Genomic DNA, 20,718 nt, shown 5'->3' on the forward strand with positions numbered 1-20,718 from the left:
ACACAGCGCCCAGTAGGTTGCAAAGGGGAAAAAAAGAACCAGACCTTGAACTCCCCCAGCTTCAGCCTCTGGATCAGTCAACTACGATTCCCAGGCCACCTACTTGGGGATGTTGGAAAATTACCAGCTTCCAGAACACAGGCAGATCATTTCTTGTAACCCTTGAAAAAAACCTCTTGTTTTAATTGCTGACTAAAAATAAGCTAGGGAGATGTGTTAAGTTCCTCCCTCCTGGGCCAGCATCATCCCTAAGGAATGCCTCTCATGGCTGCACAGAGAAGTCTCTCTTGCTGCCATAGCAAAATGGCCAGGATCTCTGCCCAAAGTGGGAGGCCCCTTGAGTCCCAGGGGCCAGGACTTAAACAGTTTGTGTTAGAGCAGGGTCAAGTCTATGTGCAGAGAGGAGGCTGTGCATGAGGGCTCTGCTGGGTTCAACTGTGGCAGAAGGTGGTGCTCAGTCACAAGTGGACGCATAAATTAGCTCAAAGTCTCTGGAACATAAGATGACTAAATGGGTCAAGAGCCATAAAAAACATCCATCAGGGACTTCCCTGGTGGTCCAGTGGCTAAGATTCTGAGCTCCCAATTCGAAGGGCCTGGGTTCAATCCCTGGTCAGGGAGCTAGACCTCACATGCTGCAACTAAGACCTGGAGCAGTCAAAATAACAAATAAATGTGAAAAAAAAAAAAAAAAGTCCATCATCTGACCCAGGAATTTTGCTTAGGATAAGCAAATGGTTTTAAAACAGAGGGAAGATGTTTGCTCTGGTGTTAGTTATAATAGCAAAAACAAAATCCATGCTGAGGCTCAAACAGACTCAGAGCACATGGTTTTGAGCCCAGGGGTGTTGGTCCAGTTTGCCTTGTGTTTTTTGGGAGGGATGCTGAGTCAGGAGGAATTCTTTCTGCAGGTGCATTAAGTAAGCATTTTTGGGGCACCATAGGAAACAAGAGCCAGGTTATGTGTACATGAAAATACAGACAAGACATGGTCCCTCTAGAGTTATTTTCCTGCTGCTGCAACGAGTCCTCTCCAACCTAGCAGCTTAAGCAATACATATTTATCATCTCACAGTTCTAGAGTTGGAAGACTGGGATGGGCCTCACGGGGTAAAACTAAGACGTCGGCAGGATTGTGTTTCTTTCCAGAAGCACTAGGGAGACTGGTATCTTTTCCTTTTCTAGTTTCAAGAGCCTGTCCATACTCCTTGGCTTGTTGCCTCCTCCCCCCATCTTCAAAGCCAGCGACAGTGAGCCAAATACTTCTCATATCATGCTGACCATCTTCCATAGTTCCAGATCTTCTGACTCTTCTCTGCTGCCTCCCCGTAACACTTTACAATAAATTATTTATTCTGGCTGTGCTGGGTTTTTGTTGCTATGCATGCGCTTTCTCACTGCAGTGACTTCTCTTGTTGCAGAGCGTGCGTTCTAGGGCATGTGGGCTTCAGTAGTTGTGGTGCATGGGCTTAGTTGCTCTGAGGCATGTGTAATCTCTCTGACCAGGGATGGAACCCGGGGCCCCCTGCTTTGGGAGTGTGGAGTGTTAGCTGCTGGACCACCAGGGAAGTCCTCCCTTAAGGACTCATATGATTACACTGGGCTCACTTGAATAATTCAGATTACGCTCCCTGTTTTAAGATCAGCTGATTAGCAACCCTAACCTTAATTCCACCTGCCGTCTCAATTCCCCTTTGCCAGGTAATGCACCTTATTCATAGGTCTGAAGTCTAGGACATGGACATCTTTTGGTGTCCACAGTCCTAACCAGGAACTTTCAATTTAGTGAGAGAGACATGTGAACACATTTTTAGAGTACATGGTAGAGTCATAATCATCCATCAAGACTGAGGGAGGCAGCATGCCAATTCATAATACTTCAGAAGTTCATTTCTGGGAAGCCAGATACTCTCCTGCTTGTCTTCTTCCTCCTCCCAGCACAAACTCTCTGTCCTGGTCACTTTAGTGTTCCTACTGTTTCACGATCACCACATGCACATCCCCCTTCCCCAAACTGCACCTTTGTCCTTTGCTGTATCAGACTGCCCTTGTTTTTTCTTACTCCCTACCCCAGTCTCACTGAGCCGTCAAAATCTAAATCAAGCCCTAAGTCCTCCCTCTTTGCTGCACCCCCACCCCAAGTCAGAGCTCCTATAACATTTATAGTCTCAATTACACAATGTCCTACCTAAGCACAAGTAGGTACTTTCACGTGCTGTTGTTTCAATTTTCTAGTTCTTTGAAATCTAAGTTCTAGTTAGATTTCAATCACTCTGAGATCAGGGATCGTGTAATAATTCTTCTGTCACTCCCATAGCACCTGGATCAGGGGTACTGAAGAATAGTTTGCTAAATTTGTTCAAGCCCTTCTTTGAACAAATGGGGCACTCACAACGGTACCAGACCCTGAGGGTAGACAAGAGTTCCAAAAGGAGTCCTGGGCGAGGGAGATGGGCTGTGAATATGGTCTGACAAGAGCTAGAAGAGAATCACACACAGGATGGAATTCTGCATCAGCTTGTGGGTGGATCAAGGAAGGTTTTTCAGAGGAGGTGATATTGGGTGAAGTTTTGAAGGGTGAATAGGAGTGAGCTAGATAAAGGAATATGGGTGTATGTGATAAGTTGCTTCAGTCATGTCTGACTCTGCAAGCCTATGGACTGTAGCCCTCCAGGCTCCTCTGTCCATGGAATTCTCCAGGCAAGAATACTGGAGTGGGTTGCCATGCCCTCCTCCAGAGGATCTTCCTGACCCAGGGATCAAGCCCACATCTCTTACGTCTCCTGCATTGGCAGGTGGGTTCTTTACCACTAGCACCACCTGGGAAGGATCTTATTCCAAGAGAAGGAAGAACATTTAAAGCAAAACAGAAATTGACTGAATTCTGGAAAAACTACTCATCTCTCTACCAGATATGAATATTAGAGATGCTTAATGCTGTCCAACCTGGTTTCCCCAGCCTCTCAGCACAGGCTCACTACTCTGGTTACTTGAGTCTCCTCCCTGGTCTATATTCACAACATGTTTTTTCCCATTCCCACACTTTGCCCATTAGCTTGGAAAAAATGGTGAAAGCTGACATTCACAAGTGACACTGACAAGGAAAGGATGAAAATAATCAAATATCACTACATCTAAAGGCCCACAATAATATCTATGACAGACAATATATAATATGCTTAATACACAACCCGATAAGGAAAACACAAAGCTTAAAAAAAGAAATGGATGAAGGACAGGAGCAAGCATTTTACAGGTAAGAGAACTCAAACTCCTGATAAACATTTGAAAAGACACTTCACTTATAGTTGGGGAAGTGCAAACTAAAGCAACTATTAATACCATATCCACTCATCAGATTGGCAAAAATTAAAGATTGATAACATCCCGTGTTGTCAAGTACGTGGGTAAACAGGGACTCTCATACATTGCTAATGGGTATGTGAATTGCTAAAGCCCTTTGGGAAAGCAATCTCAAGGTGACTGTTAGAAGTAAAAATGAACACATCCTTTGATTCCAATTTTGAGAATGTACCCTGTTGAAACAAAAACATCAGTATGTGTATATATATCTACATATATACACATTAAGATATATAATATTGTATACACACAGTAAGATGTGTATATATCTACAGATAGATACATCTCTATATACAAGATTATTACTATATTTATAGTAACAAAAGCTGATAAAATAAGAATTGTCCATCAGTAGATAAATGCTGAATAAATTACGATGGTGGTGGTTTAGTCGCTAAGTCGTGTCTGACTCTTGGGAACCCGTGGACTGAAGCCCACCAGGCTTTTCTGTCCATGGGATTTCTCAACCAAGAATACTGGAGTGGGTAGCCAGTTCCTTCTCCAGGGGATCTTCCCAACCCAGGGATCGAACCCAGGTCTCCTGCATTGCAGGCAGATTCTTTACTGCTGAGTCACCAGGGAAACCCTGAATAAATTATAGCATTACAGAAAATTTTAGGACAGAATAGTACATTAACAGACTATTATGGGGGCTTCCCTGGTGGCTCAGCTGGTAAAGAATCTGCCTGCAATGCGGGAGACCTGGGTTCGATCTCTGGGTTGGGAAGATTCCCTGGAGAAGGGAATGGTAACCCACTCCAGTATTCTGGCCTGGAGAATTCCATGAACTGTATAGTCCATGGGGTCACAAAGAGTCTGACACGACTGAGCAACTCTCACTTTCACTTTCAGACTATTATGGGGGTATTGAAGAAAGATCAGTTCCATATTAGTTGACCTGAAGGAATTCCCATGCTATGAGGCTAAGCAGCAGAAGCAGTGTCGTAGCCTGTGGGGGAGACAATGAGAAATGACTGTGTCTGTTGAAATCATCACCAGGAAAGGTATGAAAGGCCCCTTACAATTGAGCACATACTCTTTTTGTAATTGCAAATATTAATAACATTTTTTTTAAAAGTACTGAAGAAAGAGTTCAGCAGGATCTCTCTCAAAGGGGTGAGGCATGACTCAGGCGAGCCGATTTCTGAGTTCCGGCCTATTTGTCTCTCCTAGGCTTCTCTTCTATTCAAATGAGCTAATTAAACAACCGTGAGATGGCTTTCATTTCTTTGGTGAAGTGTGTTTAGATCCTGGGATAAAAACAGCATCATTTACATATATACAGACCCTCTCTTTGTACTAGTGAACTCCAATAATAAATCAATTAGAGCCATTCAGTCCCAACCCGCCTCCCTAAGGATGGCCCTCCTTGGAGTGCACGCCTCTGTCTGAACTCGGCTCTGAGGCACATGGTTAATGCTTCTACTCCTGGGCAGCAGAGAGGGCCCAGTGTCAGATCAGGAGCATCTGAAGTTGTTTGAACATGTTCCTCCTGCCTCCGAGGCTAAACTAGTTAAGTATCTGCCCCACTGACCGAGGAGAATGCCATTTGCATCTCAGCCCCCTGCTTCTTAGCCAAGTGAGCGAGCAGAAGCCCTTTTCTTCTGAGTCTGAGCTACTCCAGAGGTCACCGGTCCACGGTCACCATGGCAACTCCCTTCAGGGTACAGGGAGGGGATTGAGGGAAAGAATCAGAAACTTACCAGGGGGCCCCAGGAGAAAGCCGCTTTCACAGAGAGGGATTTCAAAGTCTCAGCTACTGGGTTGCTATATGAGGCACTGCTTTATATAGGATACATTATTTCTGGAAAAGTTGCTCTAGGTCAATTTTGGGGGTGGGTGGGTAAAATTTTGTAGTTTTATTTTAAACACACAAGTGGAGTTCCCTATATTTAGAACTCCGTTGTGAATTCTTCTACAGGGGAATAAAAACCCCTGTGATTCTTTTAGTACGAGCATAGATATTCACACGGCAAGTTGTCTTAAAATCTGGCACACCAGTTTTTGGAGCTTTGTAAGGGAGAGGTTAGTAGAGTGGGTGAGAGTTCTGGGGGACCTACTTTGAGTAATGCTTTGGGTGGCATTTGGATGCTGTCTTAGTTTGGGATCTGCTAAAAAAAAACCCTGAACCACACATTTGGGCACAAGGATTTTTTAAGGGGCTGCTCTCAGAAGAAATCCATAGGGAACAGGAGAAGCAGGATAAGGAAGGGGAAGATACCAAGTGAAGGTTGGATTTCAGGTCTCAGACTCAGTCTAATCCCATGGAGAACTTAGAATTCACCACCTTGAATCAAAAGAACTGGGCTTTTATGTTCTCAAGCCAGTTAGTCATGGCTAGAGGCTGCCCAGGGGAAAGTGTAAAATTTCCAGAGTGAAGCAGCTTCAATGCCCAAGGTCAACGCTCTGAAAATCATCAGTGCAAGCTGTTAGCAAACAGCAAAGTACTTGGGGGGAGGGGAGCCAGGCGTGTGGAGCTGGTGAAAGGAATCTGAAAGGAAAGAGGAAGGGTTTCAGTGGAGTCCATCACAGATGCCTACTATGCTACACAAATAGCTCTTTAAGGGCTCAACCTTAACAACAACAAAAAAATCAGTGAAGTGAATTAGATTCCTACAACAAGGTATTTAGAATGGTGTTGAAGGAGCAAGATGATAATACACTGGGGTGGATGCAAAGTTGATTGGACAAACATTTCAGAAGAGTATGGAATGAAGGGCTGTTAGTTGGAGGACCAGCTCTAGGGGCAGACCTCAGGGCTCCACCTGGAGCCTGTGTTGTGAAACATTTATATCCACATCTTAGAGGCAGGTGGAGAGCTCATTCAAGTAAATCTGTGGATTACCCTAAACTGAGAAGAAAGGCAATAGAATAAAGGGGAAAAAAAGTTGGAAAGAAGATTCCAATGAGTGGGTAGCTATAAGATTAAAGTAAATGTGAAGTTAATTTCATTATAGGTCATTCATATGGAATATTATATGGCTGCTAAAAATAATGTTGAATAATAATTATACAAAAAATACTCATGATTATTTGGTTGTAAGAAGATATTCCCGGAAAATGTATCAAAAGGTGTAAAAAAATGGCTATGTTGCTTTATCTCTCTAGAGATGGGGTTATGTTTGAGTTTTTATTCTTCTCTGTTTTAACTCAATTCTATGGTTATTTATTTAAAAACTAGAATTTATGAAAAAAATGTTAAGTATTTTTGGTTATTGTCTTTTACTTTTTGCTCTAATTGTGTGGGGAAAACATAGTTTATCAACAGAAGACGTTAACAAGTCAAAATCTGAAATCATCTATTAATAGAGTTTCAAAATATAAGAACCAAAAACTTACAGTAAGAACTAATAATTGGCCACCATCAGTAGTTGACAGAAAGAATAGAAAATCATCAAGGCTCTAAAAACTTGAACAACACTGTCAATCACTGTCAGTTGATACTTATAGAAAACTGTCCTGAACAATGGCAGAACAAATCATCCTTTTAAGTGCACAAGGATCTTCACCAAGATAGACCATATACTAGATAATAAAAAAGAATCAGTAACCTTAAAGGGACTGACATGATGCAGAATATGTTCTCTAACTACAATGGAATTAAAATAGGTCTTAATAATAAGGAGATATCTAAAACATCACTGCAATATTTGATAATTAAACAACAATTAGATAGTTTTTAGGTCAAAGAAGAAATCACATATATTTTGAAGTGAATGACAATGAAATCAACATAGAATATCTGGAATGCAGCTATAACAGAGAAAAATTTAGAGTTTTAAATGCTTACATTGGCAAAGAAGAAAGGTTTAAAATAAATGAATGTCTGCATTTTAAGAGGAAGAAAAAGAAAAACAAAATAAACTCAAGTAAGTCAAAGGAAGAAATTATAAAGCTGAGTGAAGAAATAAATGCAATAAAAATCTAATGGTGGAGACAATGAACGGAAATAAAAGTTATTTCATAAAATAGTGAATGAAAGTGATAAACCTCTAGCTAGAAGGACTGAGAGAAAAATGAGAAGGCACAAATTACTGACACCAAGAAGGAAAGAGAGGACATCACTCTATACTCTAGAGACAATAAAAGGTAAAGGGAAATAATATGAACAGATTTTCACCAAGAAATTTAACAACTGAAGAGAGATTTACAAATTTCTTCAAAGATACAAATTCCCAAAACTGACTCAAAAAACTAGAAAATTCAAATAATCTTATTTCTATTAAAGAAGTTAAAGTTTTAACTTGAGAACCTTTCTGTAAAGAAAATTCAAGGCCCACATGGCTTAATTGGTGATTTATATCAAACAGTAAGGAAGAAATAATACCAGTCTTATACAATTTTTCCCCAAAATAGAGAAGACTTCATAACTCATGAAGATAATACTTGATACTGAAATCAAAAACATTACAAGGAGAGAAAACTATAAAACAATATCCCTCATGAATACTGATGCAAGAATTCTTAACAAAACATTAAGAAAACAAATCCAGAAATATATATAAAAAAGATAATAGATCATCCTTTAGGGTTTGTCTCAGGGACTCATGGTTTGTTTAGTAATTTAAAAATCAATCAAGTTATTTACCCTGGAGAAGGAAATGACAACCCAGTCCAGTATTCTTGCCTGGAAAATCCCATGGACAGAGGAGCGTGGTGGGCTACAGTCCATGGGGTCACAAGAGTCAGACACGACTTAGTGATTAAACCACCACAAGGTAATTAACCTTATTAACAGAGCAAAGGGAAAAAACTATATGATCATTCCCATAGAAAAATGCATTTGACAAAATTCCCCTGTTTATGATAGTTACTCTTAAGAAACTGTAAATGAGAGGGGGAATAGATTAGGGGTTTGAGATTAACAAATAGATACTCACTATATAAAATAAATAAACAGCAAGGAACTACTCTATAGGGAAGGAACTATATTCAATATCTTGTAATAACCTATAATGGAAATGAATCTGAAAAAAGAATACACACACAGTTTACATATAGATAAAAGTCAACCACTTTGTTGTATACCTGAAGCAAACACAGCATTGTAAATCAACTATACTTCAATTAAAAAAAAAAGATAGGCTGGAGCAAGCCGAGGCCAGTCTAGATCAGCCATTAGGCTCCCTTGTCATGGGATTCTCCAGGCAAGAATACTGAAGTGGGTTGCCATTTCCTTCTTCAATATGATGTTTGCTATGGACTAAACCTATATGCAGGTCAGGAAGCAACAGTTAGAACTGGACATGGAACAACAGACTGGGTCCAAATAGGAAAAGGAGTACGTCAAGGCTGTATAGTGTCACCCTGCTTATTTAACTTATGTGCAGAGTACATCATAAGAAACGCTGGGCTGGAGGAAGCACAAGCTGGAATCAAGATTGCCAGGAGAAATATCTATAACCTCAGATATGCAGATGACACCACCCTTGTGGTAGAAAGTGAAGAGGAACTAAAAAACCTCTTGATGAAAGTGAAAGAAGAGAGTAAAAAAGTTGGCTTAAAGCTCAACATTCAGAAAACTAAGATCATGGCATCCGCTCCCATCACTTCATGGGAAATAGATGGGGAAACAGTGGAAACAGTGTCAGACTTTATTTTTGGGGGCTCCAAAATCACTGCAGTTGGTGATTTCAGCCATGAAATTAAAAGACACTTACTCCTCGGAAGGAAAGTTATGACCAACCCAGATAGCATATTAAAGAGCAGAGACATTACTTTGCCAACAAAGGTCCGTCTAGTCAAGGCTATGGTTTTTCCAGTGGTCATGTATGGATGTGAGAGTTGGACTGTGAAGAAAGCTGAGCACCGAAGAATCGATGGTTTTGAACTGTGGTGCTGGAGAAGACTCTTGAGAGTCCCTTGGACTGCAAGGAGATCCAACCAGTCCATCCTAAAAGAAATCAGTCCTGGGTGTTCATTGGAAGGACTGATGCTGAAGCTGAAACTCCAATACTTTGGCCACCTCATGAGAAGAGTTGACTCATTGGAAAAGGAGAAGAAGGGGACGACAGAGGATGATATGGTTGCACGGCATCACCAACTCGATGGACAATGAGTTTGAGTAAACTCCAGGAGTTGGTGATGGACAGGGAGGCCTGGCATGCTTCGATTCATGGGGTCACATAGAGTCGGACACGACTGAGCGACTGAACTGAACTGAACTGAAACTGTGTTCTTACCCCCATCCCCCAAGTCCATATATTGAAGCTCTAACCCTCTCCCCCACCATGCGACTGTATTTGCAGATGGAACCTCCTAGAAAGTAGTCAAGATTAAATGGAGTCCTAAGGTTAGACAGTCCTGATCTGATAGGATTAGTGTCCATATGAGAAGCAACACCAGAGAGCCCTCGCTTTCTCTCTTTCTGGTGTATGCAGAAAGAAGTCATGTAAACACACAGCCAAATGGCAGCTGTCTCTAAGTGGAGAGAAAAGGCCTCAGAATGAAACCTACCTGATTGGCACCTTGATCTTGGGCTTCCCAGCCTCCAGAACTGTGAGAAATAAACTTCTGTTACTGTTCTTTTTTTTTTTTTTTTAAATAATTAAGTCCTCTTTGGGTTTATTCTTTTTATTTTATTGCTTTATATTTGGCCGTGCTGGGTCTTTGTTGCTGTGCACGGGCTTCCTTTATTAATAACTGCAGGGAGTGGGGCTACTGTTAGTTGCGGAGTGTGGGCTTCTGACTGCATTGCCCTCCCTTCCGGCAGAGCATGGGCTCCAGGGCACTCGGGCTCCAGAGTGCAGGCTCAGTAGTTGTGACACATGGGGTTAGTTGCTCTGTGGCATGTGGGAATCCTTCTGGACCAGGGATCCAACCTGTGTCCCCTGGTGTCAGGCAGATTCTAATCCACTGTACTACCAGAGAAGCCCCTATAAATTTCTGCTGTTTAAGCTACCCAGTTGATGGTGCTTTATTATGGCAGCCTGAGTTCATGGATCAGAAGATTCAACGTTGTTAAGATGTTAATTTAACCCAGAGTGATCGATAGATTCAACACATCCCAATTAAAGTCCCAGGAGATATTTTTATAGAAATTGACAAGCTGTTTCTAAAATTTCCTGAAAATTCAAAAAACTTAAAATAGCCAAAACAAGCTTGAAAAATAATAAAGTTGGAAAACTAATACTATCTGATTTTGAGAACTTATTATGTAGCCTCCATCATCAAGAGTGTGGTATTGGTATAAAGACAACAATATAGATCAATAGAACATAATGGGAAAGCCCAGAACTAGACCAACACATGTTGGACCAATTGATTGTCAACAAAGCTGTCAAAGCACATTAAGATTTTATTCTCTAAATGCTGCTATCATGAGAGTGAACTCAGAATCCAGTCGGGAGACAAATTATACAACAATATGATCAGGGAAATTTAATATAAAAATATAATATGAAGAAAAGGAAAAGGAGGGTTCACTATTTTAAAAGGTAAAGAGAATGCTAAGGTATAATAAAAGTAGTTAACTACAGGAAAGAGCTACTACCCAGCCAGAGGGAAAAGTAAACAAGCTAAAATTTAGAAAGGGAGCCACGTGAGGCTGAGATCCTCCCCTCTGAGGAGGGGGCGTGACTGCCGTGGAACACCCTGTCTGCTCTGGCAGCAGGAAAGGAAATGGCTGAAGAGTACTTGCCCCTGAGCTACAAAGGCAGCCCCCTGCTGTGGTTAACTGCTGGGGCCCCTGCACACTGTCCATTCCCTGCCCCATGCAACACTAGAACAACAGAGGGCATAACGTACCTCTTCTTCCAGCCTTGCAACCAGCCTTCAGTCTCTTCCACTGACAAAGCAGCATATCATCAAGCCAGCTGTCAAAGGAGAAATATCTTCAGAGTTCAGTTCCAGAATCACAAAGTGAAACAAAAAATATAGTAAATTTACGACTGGGTCAAAAGCGCAAAGGCAAACCACAGAGAGTGGAAGAAAATATTTGCCATGTGTATGTATATCAAAGAACCCGTATACAGAATATATAAACAACTCCTATAAGTCAATAAAGAAAAAAGAGACAACCCTATAGAAAAATGGGCAAAGGACTTGTATAGGAAATTTCTTGAATAGTCAATAAACATATTAAAATTTCACCCTGAAAATGCAAATTAAAACTACAATGCAAATACACCCACCAGAACAGCTAAAATGGAAAAGATTGTATATTGATCCTATATCTAGTCACTTTGGTAAATTGCCTATTAATTTAAATAATTCTTTTCTATATCTTTTTGGATTGTGTACACAACTATGTTGCCTATGAATAATAACATTATGCTTCATGTATTTTGAAGTTCTCTTTTTTTGGTGTATAAATACTTATGATTATTATGTCCTTTTGATGAATTTACTTCTTTATTATTATAAAATGACCCTTCTCTTAACCCTGCAAACATTCTTGTTCTGCAGTTAACTTTGATATTTTGCAACTCCTGTTTTCTTTTGCTTAATGTTGGCAAAATTTTATGTGGGCCATTTAAAAAAAATATTTTCCATGTCCATTCTTACTATGATCGAGTTTTCCTCTACCTTCTTGAACATATTGAGTGTTAGCTATTTTAGCACCCTGTCTATTAATTCTATCATCTTTGTCACTTCTGGATCTGTTTCTGGTAGTTGATTTTTCTTTTCACGATGGATCATATATTCTTGCTTCTTTTCATGCTCAGCAATTTTTAATTTTTTCCCACTACTGTGCCCAAATCTGGTTCCCCAATACTTAATCTATTGATCTTAATTCTGTCCTTTAGAGTTACGTAAACTCCATGTTATGGTGCCTGTAGGAACTTTCCTCACAGCACTTTTCAACCTTTTAAATACCACATTTACTTGTGATATTTACAAACATTTGATTAATGTCTGCCTTCCTCATCAGACTCCCTCTGTGGTGCAGTTTTTAGAAGCGATTATATCCACCATTATGTGCTAGTGGAGTGCACAGGCCTGGTACACCCAAGGTCCTTGATAAATATTTGTTGAATGAGTTAATGGATGAACGCTTGGTTTTGACGACTGGTACCTGTTTACATCCTCATTTTGATACCTGTCTTAAATTTGGATTTTGTAATTTCAGAATTTGCAATTCAGCTTTTGTCTTGAGATGCGACAATCAATCACAATTACAGTCACCATATTTGGATCTTGACTCAAAAAGACAGAAAAAAAAGTATGAGATAATCAGGAAAAATTAAACATTGCCTGGATACTTGCTCTTGAAGAATTATTGTTAACTCTTTTAGGGTGAGTGTGGTGTAGGGACAGTGGTTCTGAAAAGACTTTATTATTTTAGATATGAACTCTTTATGGGTGAAATGATGTCACATTTGATATTTGCTTCAAAATGATTGGTGGAGAAGGAGGAAATGGTGGAAGTGCAGATGAAGTAAGTTTGACCATGAGTTGATAATTATTAAATCTGGGAAAAAGGTACATAGGATGATTATACTCTGAAATGTTTCTTTACAAGTTTGCTTTTTACTTACTTATTTAATTCTAGTTCTTTGGATGAACAAAGGGTACGTGAACAGGGACTTCCCTGGTTGTCCAATGGTTAAGAATCCACTAGCCAATGTGAGGGACACGAGTTTGATTCCTGGTCCAAGAAGATTCCACATGCCGCGGAATAACCAAGCCTGTGCGCTACAACTACTGAGCCCATGCTCTAGAGCCCTTGAGCCGCAACTACTGAAGCCTGTGCGCCGTAGAACCAGTGGTCCGCAACAGAAGCAGCCCCCACAATGCAAAGCCCATACTCTGCAAATAGAGAGTACCCCCTGCTTGCCACAACTAAAGAAAGCCTGCACACAGCACAGACAAAAATAAAATAAATAAGTAAATAAAAGGCATGTGGACAGAGGTGGGATGGGCCTTCAGGATGAGCGGGGTATGGACGAGGAGAAAGTCAGAGAGTTCAAAGACCCAGAACCCTTCCAGTCACGTGGGAGCTGCAGATCGGGGGTGACTCTGACAAAGTGAGGGCCTTTTGAGGGTGGCACTCTTTTCGTTTGTTACCTTATGCGTTCATTAACAAGTCCCTTTCACTTTCATAAATAGGACAGGCATAAGTAAGAGGCAAGTCTTACAGTTTATCTCAAGCAGGAGGCAAAAATATATCCGTTAAGCAACAATCCCCTGTGCCTGGAGTTCACTCACTCGGGGTGACTTGATGATCCTTTGACCGAGGGCTTCAGCCCTTTGAAACGGGAACTCAGAGCAGGGACTCATGTAGCACGCTGGGGCTCCCTGTCTCATATTTGCCTAGGGATTCCCTGCGAGCAGCTCAGGGTCTTTAGGATCCAAGGTGGTGAGTCCCAGACTTTCCTACCTGCCTGTGTTTCTCTTCTGCAGCAGCTGCTGGGAGGGGACTTCTGGGTGTTGGGGACCCAGCCCAGGCTCCTGACGCTCCCAGCCTATAGGTCTCAGACTGTTTCTGCAGGCCTGGGGAGAAGGATTTCCCGTACTCAGACCCTCCTGCTTCTCCATTTCTGCTGTCCGCTTCCCCCCCCCCCCCCGCTTTATCTGCATTCTGCAAGATGCTGGTCCCAAACACAGAAGGCTGGAAGGTCAGATAGTCTAGAAGATCTGACCAGGAGAATGCAGTGTTTCAGGCAAATCAGGTCAGTGGAGTATTGTATCTTAAATTCCTCTGGGTCTTCCTCTGTAACCAAGTCTATATTTCACTGTGTACACCATAATTGCTTCTGTCCCACCCAATATTTCCTCTGCTTTGGGTGGAAGCTAAGGGAATGTGGGCATTTTGAGGGAGCAGAGATGCATTACTATGCTCAGAATGGTAGAATTTTAACACCACTAACAATGGAATGAAAAGAATTCTGGAAAGATGGCCTCCCTGTAAAACTTTTCATCTAGGTATTACCGCAACAACTCTTGATGAGTTTTCAAACTTGAAGGCTAATAATGATATTTTCCATTTTAAAAGTGAAACACTCCTTTAAAAACTCTTGGGAGAAAAAAAAAGACAGAAAAAAAAGAGGGGGAAAAAATCTAGCCACAGCCACATCACCCAGTCACAAGCATAAATATGTTTTTTTTTGTCTATTTTATTCCAGTAGCTTTTTTTTAAAAGTCCACAGTCCCCATCATTTCATGATGATGATTGGAAGTCTAGTCTACACAATTTTCTATGTAACTGTCATTTCCCACCTTGTGATAAAATGCCTCCATGTGGTCATGTGCTGTTCATAAGAGGCATGCTGCCAGATGGTTCCCCCAGAAGATTTCTCTCTTTCCCTATAAATGGGCAGATGGGCTGCTTCCATTTTTGCTGTTTTGTTTTTGCTATTATAAATAACACCATAGCAAACATCTTTTTTTTCCTCTCTGTTTTTGGAGCAATTGCCTTAGGATCCTACCCCAGAAATGGAATTTCTGAGTCAAAGATGATGGGTATTTTTATGGCTCTTGACTCATTTAGCCAATTTGCTTTTCAAAGATTTTGCATGAATTTACACTCCCACAGGAGTCTTGATTTGAGTCTTTCAATTTGGAGTGACTTTGTCCCATATACCACACCTTCTAGAATAAATATTTTACTGCTCAGATATAAACTTTGAAGGTTCTGACACCTGTGACAATATTCCTGCCTATTTTAAGCCTTCTGGTTCTTTCTGAAAAATGCTATGAAGCAGTCTTGTGGTATTTAACATACATGCTTGTAATCTGTCCTTAGCCTTCTCGTCTCATCTTAGGCTGCCCGTGGTCACTCTGTCCTTTCCTCCTGGGGGGCGATTCCCTTATTTAAGGTTGCTGCAACAATTCAGAGGCCAACTGCCCACGCTGGACCCTGCCCGGCCCTTACTTCAGTCTGTGTCAATGCTGCTGACTCTCTAATTTAGGGTTTTTTTTAAAGCTTCTCAGAGTCTATGGAGCAGGAATAAGGGGTTAAGAGTTCACTGTAGTTGCCTGGTCAGCTAATTCACCATTTCTATCCCCCAAGGAGAGGAAATGAAGCTGTTTTCAGGTTTTGCCAACTTCAAGCCCACCCGGAAGGAGGAAAACATCCCCTCACCACCTCCTACTTCTTTTGATAGTAAGAGAGAAAGAAAAAGCGGGACTGAAATATTTACAAGTATCTGATCTTCCCCCGTCTTTTGGAAGGCACACAGCAGAAGAAAGCAGACGGACATCTGTGAGCGTTTAGAGAGAGGAAGGAGGAGCAGGCAGGCTTCCCCCAGAGCCGTCAGGTGGCGGGCAGCGCCCGCCCGCCTGGCGGATGAAGCTTCTGCCCGAGGGAGGAGAGGGGCCCTGTCTGCAGACGGAGGGAAGGCCGCGGGGCCGAGGGAGCGAGCTTCGATTTCCAATGTGGCAAAAGTTTCCTCCAGGACAGATCTTTGGGTGTCTTGGAAATACCAGAAAAATGAAGCTACCAAAAGATGTGCACTGGTCTCGAGAAGAAGCCCCCGGAACGTAGTGACGGCTCTTTGGGATGGGGAGAACACAGGGACTCAGGGTGGGAGGCGGGGAAATAAGTGACGTTCAGGCTGCTGGCGGCGACGATAAGGAATGATGGTGAGCGATGCTCACGCTCGCTGAGTGCTCATTATGCCCCAGGTCCTGTCCAAAGTCCTCTATGTGAATCAGCTGTTTACTCTTCACTAAAAGCGTATGTGGAAATGACTGCTCTTGCCCTCACTTTTTGGTCTGTGCACTGAAGGCAATTAAATAGAGCCCGAAGGTGTAGGATGAAGAGGAGGAAGGGCTGGCAAATGATCTTCCAGGGTGTGCAGTCATCCCACCCCCAAATCTGAGAGCCTCCCTGGACCCGTGCCTCCGCTCCCATCACCCCTGGGGTCCGTCTTCAGTCCAGCCCATCCCCCAGCAGCAGACCCGCCGCCCACCACCGCTCTGCCTGGGTCTTGCCTGGATTATTGCAGTAATTTCCCAATTGATGAGCTGCCTTCAGCCCCCACTCGACCCAAATCCACCTTTCAAAATGTGTCTCAATGAGTTTATTTTTTTCTTATTTTTATTTATTTATTTATTTGGCTGTGCCGGGTCTTAGCTGCAGCATGAGGGATCTTTGGTCACAGCATGTGAGAGCTAGTTCCCCCACCAGGGACTAAACCCAGGCCCCCTGCCTTGGGAGCATGAAGTGTTAGAAACTGGACCAAACGGAAGTACCCTGATCCCCCTTTTATTAATATATCACTCCAGTCATCTTTCTCTGGGCTTCCTGGTACCTTGTAAGGAAGGAAGGGAAATCTATATTGTTTCACATTAATGGAAATTATCTTTTATACAGTTGTCTATATGGCCAAATGTTTCTTGAATGAAAGAATAAGGTCAAAGCCAAGGAGAAGAACTTACATTTGAAGCCAAAGAAGGTAAGCCAGTTGGTGTTACCAAAAATGTTCATTTCTTTGACTGTATTGTTGGAACAGTGAATGATTCAGACTGAAGGTGTGATATAGCAGAAGAAAATCTGAGGTGGATTATTTCACAAGTTTGTCTCTGTTCTTATAATGGAAAAAAATAAAGAAGTCTAACTGGCCAACCCAGAAGTGAAAAAGAATATATTGTCTTAGAATCTTCAGTTCAGTCACTCAGTCATGTCCGACTCTGTGACCCCATGGACTGCAGCATGCCCAGCTTCCCTGTCCATCATCAAGTCCTGGAGCTTGCTCAAACTCATGTCCATTGAGTCGGTGATGCCATCCAACCATCACATCCTCTGTCGTCCCCTTCTCCTCCCACCTTCAATCTTTCCCAGCATCAGGGTCTTTTCCAATGAGTTGGTTCTTCTCATCAGGTGGCCAAAGTATTGGAGTTTCAGCTTCAGCATCAGTCCTTCCAATGAATAGTCAGGACTGAGTTCCTTTAGGAGTGACTGGTTGGATCTCCTTGCAGTCCAAGGGACTCTCAAGAATCTTCTCCAGTACCACAATTCAAAAGCATCAATTCTTTGGCGCTCAGCTTTCTTTATAGTCCAACTCTCACATCCATACATGACTACTGGAAAAACCATAGCTTTGACTAGACGGACCTTTGTTGGTAAATAATGTCTCTGCTTTTTACTATGCTGTCTAGGTTGGTCATAGATTTTCTTCCAAGGAGCAAGCGTTTTTTAATTTCATGGCTGCAGTCACCATCTGCAGTGATTTTGGAGCCCCCCAAAATAAAGTCTGTCGCTGTTTCCCCATCTATTTGCCACGAAGTGATGGGATCAGATGCCATGATCTTAGTTTTCTTTCTTTTTTTTTTTAGTTTTCTGAATGTTGAGTTTTAAGCCAACTTTTTCACTTTTCTCTTTCACTTTCACCTTCTTCGTTTTCTGCCATAAGAGAGCTGTTATCTGCGTATCTGAGGTTATTGATATTTCTGCTGGCGATCTTGATTCCAGCTTGTGCTTCATCCAATCAATACTTTTGAGACTGAGAAGACTGAGGCCTTATTGCTCCTGTTCAAGATAAAGATCTGTCTAGTAGGTTACTGGTGACAGGCAAAACCCAGGGCTGTGAACCCATCTCTGGAATCAGAACTGAGGTTAACTTTGGGTCTTTTGCTTCTTGATCAAGGGGAGAGGAGGCTCATGTGGATGAATTTATTTCTGCAGTCAACAGGTATTTACTGAGCAGAGAGTCTGTGCTGGCCAGTATGTTAGGAAGTGGAAATATAGCAGTGAACAAAACAAAGTCCTTACTCCTTGGAGCAAGCATCTGCTTGGAGGAAATAGAAAATATAACTATCAAATTCATATGTCAAATGGTTATAAATGCAATGAAAATACATCATAGTAAGGAGGAAGAAGTTGGTGGGGTTTCTGTCTTATTTAGAGTCATTGGGGAAGGCCTCTCTGCTAAGATGAGCAGAGATTGAAAGAGCGAGGGAAGTGGCCTGGGATCAGAACCAGGGAGAGAGAACAGTAAGTGCAAAGGCCCTGAGGCAGAGCCATGCTCATCACACTCCTGTAATAACCAGGAGACCAGTGTGGCCCAGGTGCAGTGGACACAGGGTAGGAGATGAACTCAGACGAGAAGCCAGGGGCACAGTCATATGCAGCCCTGGAGACCAGTATTCTATTCTTGGTGAGGAGGGAGAACTTTGGAGAATTTTCAGCAAAAGACTGACATGATTTCACTTCTGCTATCAAAGGCTCTGTCTGCTGCTATGTGGAAGGATTTGGAGTGGAAACTGGGAGGCCAGGCAGGAAATCATCGTGGCTTGGACCAGAGGTAGCAGCGGAGAATTCAAGAAGCAGTCAGACTTTGATACATCTTGGAGGTAGAACAGACTGGATTTACTGATGGACTGATGTAGGGAATGGAAGAAAGAGAGGTAAAAAGAGTGGTCATGGTGTTTCTCTAGAGCATCTAGAAGCATGAAGTTTCCATTTCTTCAGATGGAAAAGGGAGGAGAGGGAAAGAGAGAGGAGAGAGGCTCAGAAGTTCCATTTGCATGTGACAAGTTAGGTGACAATAGGATCACTGGGTGGAGACAGTGAAGAGGCTGCTGGTGTGTGGAATTCAGGGAGTGGGGACATGAATGTGGGCACCACCAGAGGGTAGGAGTTAAAACACGGGGCTGGTGGTGGTCGCCTAGAGTCAGCGTAGATAAAAACGCTGAGCCCAGGGCCTCCTGACATTTAGAGGCCGAGAAGATAGGCATCCGGCTAAGGATGACTGAGAACTGTGCAGGGAGGCAGGAGGAGAACCGGGGGTGGTGGAAGGAAGGAAGCGTTTCAAGGGCAAAGGGGTGGCCCATCCACCATGGGAATGTTGCTAATGGGCAGAGTGACGAGGCCTGACAATGGACCACCGCTGGGTGCGCTGTGTGAGGGTCACTGGTCCCAGGACAAGGGCAGGTAAAGTGAAGTGTATGGCGGGCACGCCTGACTGAGTGGGTTCAAGAGCTAACAGAAGGAGAGGAAGCAGAGTCAGTAAAAGATGTAAGTCTGTAAGAAAGAAACAACTGGGGAGGGAGCTAGCCTGGGGGGATGTGGAGTCAGGGGTTTTTTTTTTTTTGCTTTTTTTCCCCCCCTCTATGGGAGATGTTTCAGCACATTTGTAGTTAGTGGATATAATCCAGCCAAGTGGAAAAAATTGGCAATGCAGGCCAGTGTCTCCCCAAACATGACTTTTCCCCTTTTTCTTTATTGCACAGCTTGGAGCGTTGATCAATGTGTTTAGTAATTGTTTGTGGTTGATGTTTCTGTGAATGTCTCTGGCATTTATTTCCCCTTTAGGCAAAGTTGTTTCCCTCAGATATGCCCATGGAACTAGATCAGATCCATTTAATGATGAAAATGCTTTGAAAAAAAAATCAAATCCCCTGGCTTTTGTCCATGGGATCTTGTCAGTTCTTCTCTTATCACATAGTTGTAGAGGTGTCAGCAGAATCGATGATAATAGTTATGGTTATTGAAAGCTCACTCTGTGTTTTACATTAATTATCTCCTTAAAGCATCTCTGTGATATACATACTATTAACGATCTCAGAAGAAATACGGATCTTCATCCACAAGAATTGGATCTTCATCCAGTTTCTGATGAAGAAACTGGAACTTTAGAGGTTAAACCTCATGCCCGCGGTCGGCAAGCGGTGAGTTGTATTCTGAACCAGATCCCATACTCTTCACCACGCTATGCTAGAGAACCGCCGCCCAGATGGGGCTGGACCGGTCCTTGGCCGCTCCAGGCGGACGTCGGGACAGAGAGCTGGCATCCGCCTCCTGCCAGTCGGCTCCGCCCTGCGGCTCCCTTGGGTAACTGACTGGCTCCGGGGTGACCGGCTCCCGGACGACCGGCTCCCGGATGAGGCGCTGCAGGTGTCCGGGCTGTGCGACACCAGCCGGGCTCGGGCAGCAGGGGGCGCTCTCCCGTCACTGGAGTCTGGACCACTGGTCCAGGCGGCTGGAGATGCAGCTGGAGAGGAAAGCAGGTCTCCCTCACCCGCCGCCCCCAGCCAGCCCGCTTTCCTCCTCCGGGGCTCCTTCCCCCATCAGAGCTCACGGCCGCAGCTATTAGCGACGTCACAGGGCCAGGAAGAACCTCTTTGTGGAGGTTTGAGGGAAAACTTCTGCCCGGTGAAGGGGCAGCGGTGGGATGAAGGTGGGAGATGCTGGCCCTTGGCTGGGCGGTGTAGAGGTTAAAATACTGGAGGCGGAGGGGAGGCCCTCAGCTCTGCCCTGGGGTCCAGCTAGTGGGTGTCTAGCCTGGCCTGGGGTGGGGCCCCAGTGGTGCCTGGCTGCACTCAACCGCTTTCTTTCCCAAGTTCCTTTCTGAGTTCCCAACAACCAGTATGACTGAAGTCTGAATCCCCCTATTTGCAGGAACGCAACAAAGAAAGGGAGGCACCCGTCCTGTGACTTTGAAGGAGGAAAGGAGGGTGGGCAGGGAGCAG

The sequence above is a fragment of the Cervus canadensis genome, chromosome 1, assembly GCF_019320065.1.
Source record: "Cervus canadensis isolate Bull #8, Minnesota chromosome 1, ASM1932006v1, whole genome shotgun sequence".
Taxonomy (NCBI): domain Eukaryota; kingdom Metazoa; phylum Chordata; class Mammalia; order Artiodactyla; family Cervidae; genus Cervus; species Cervus canadensis.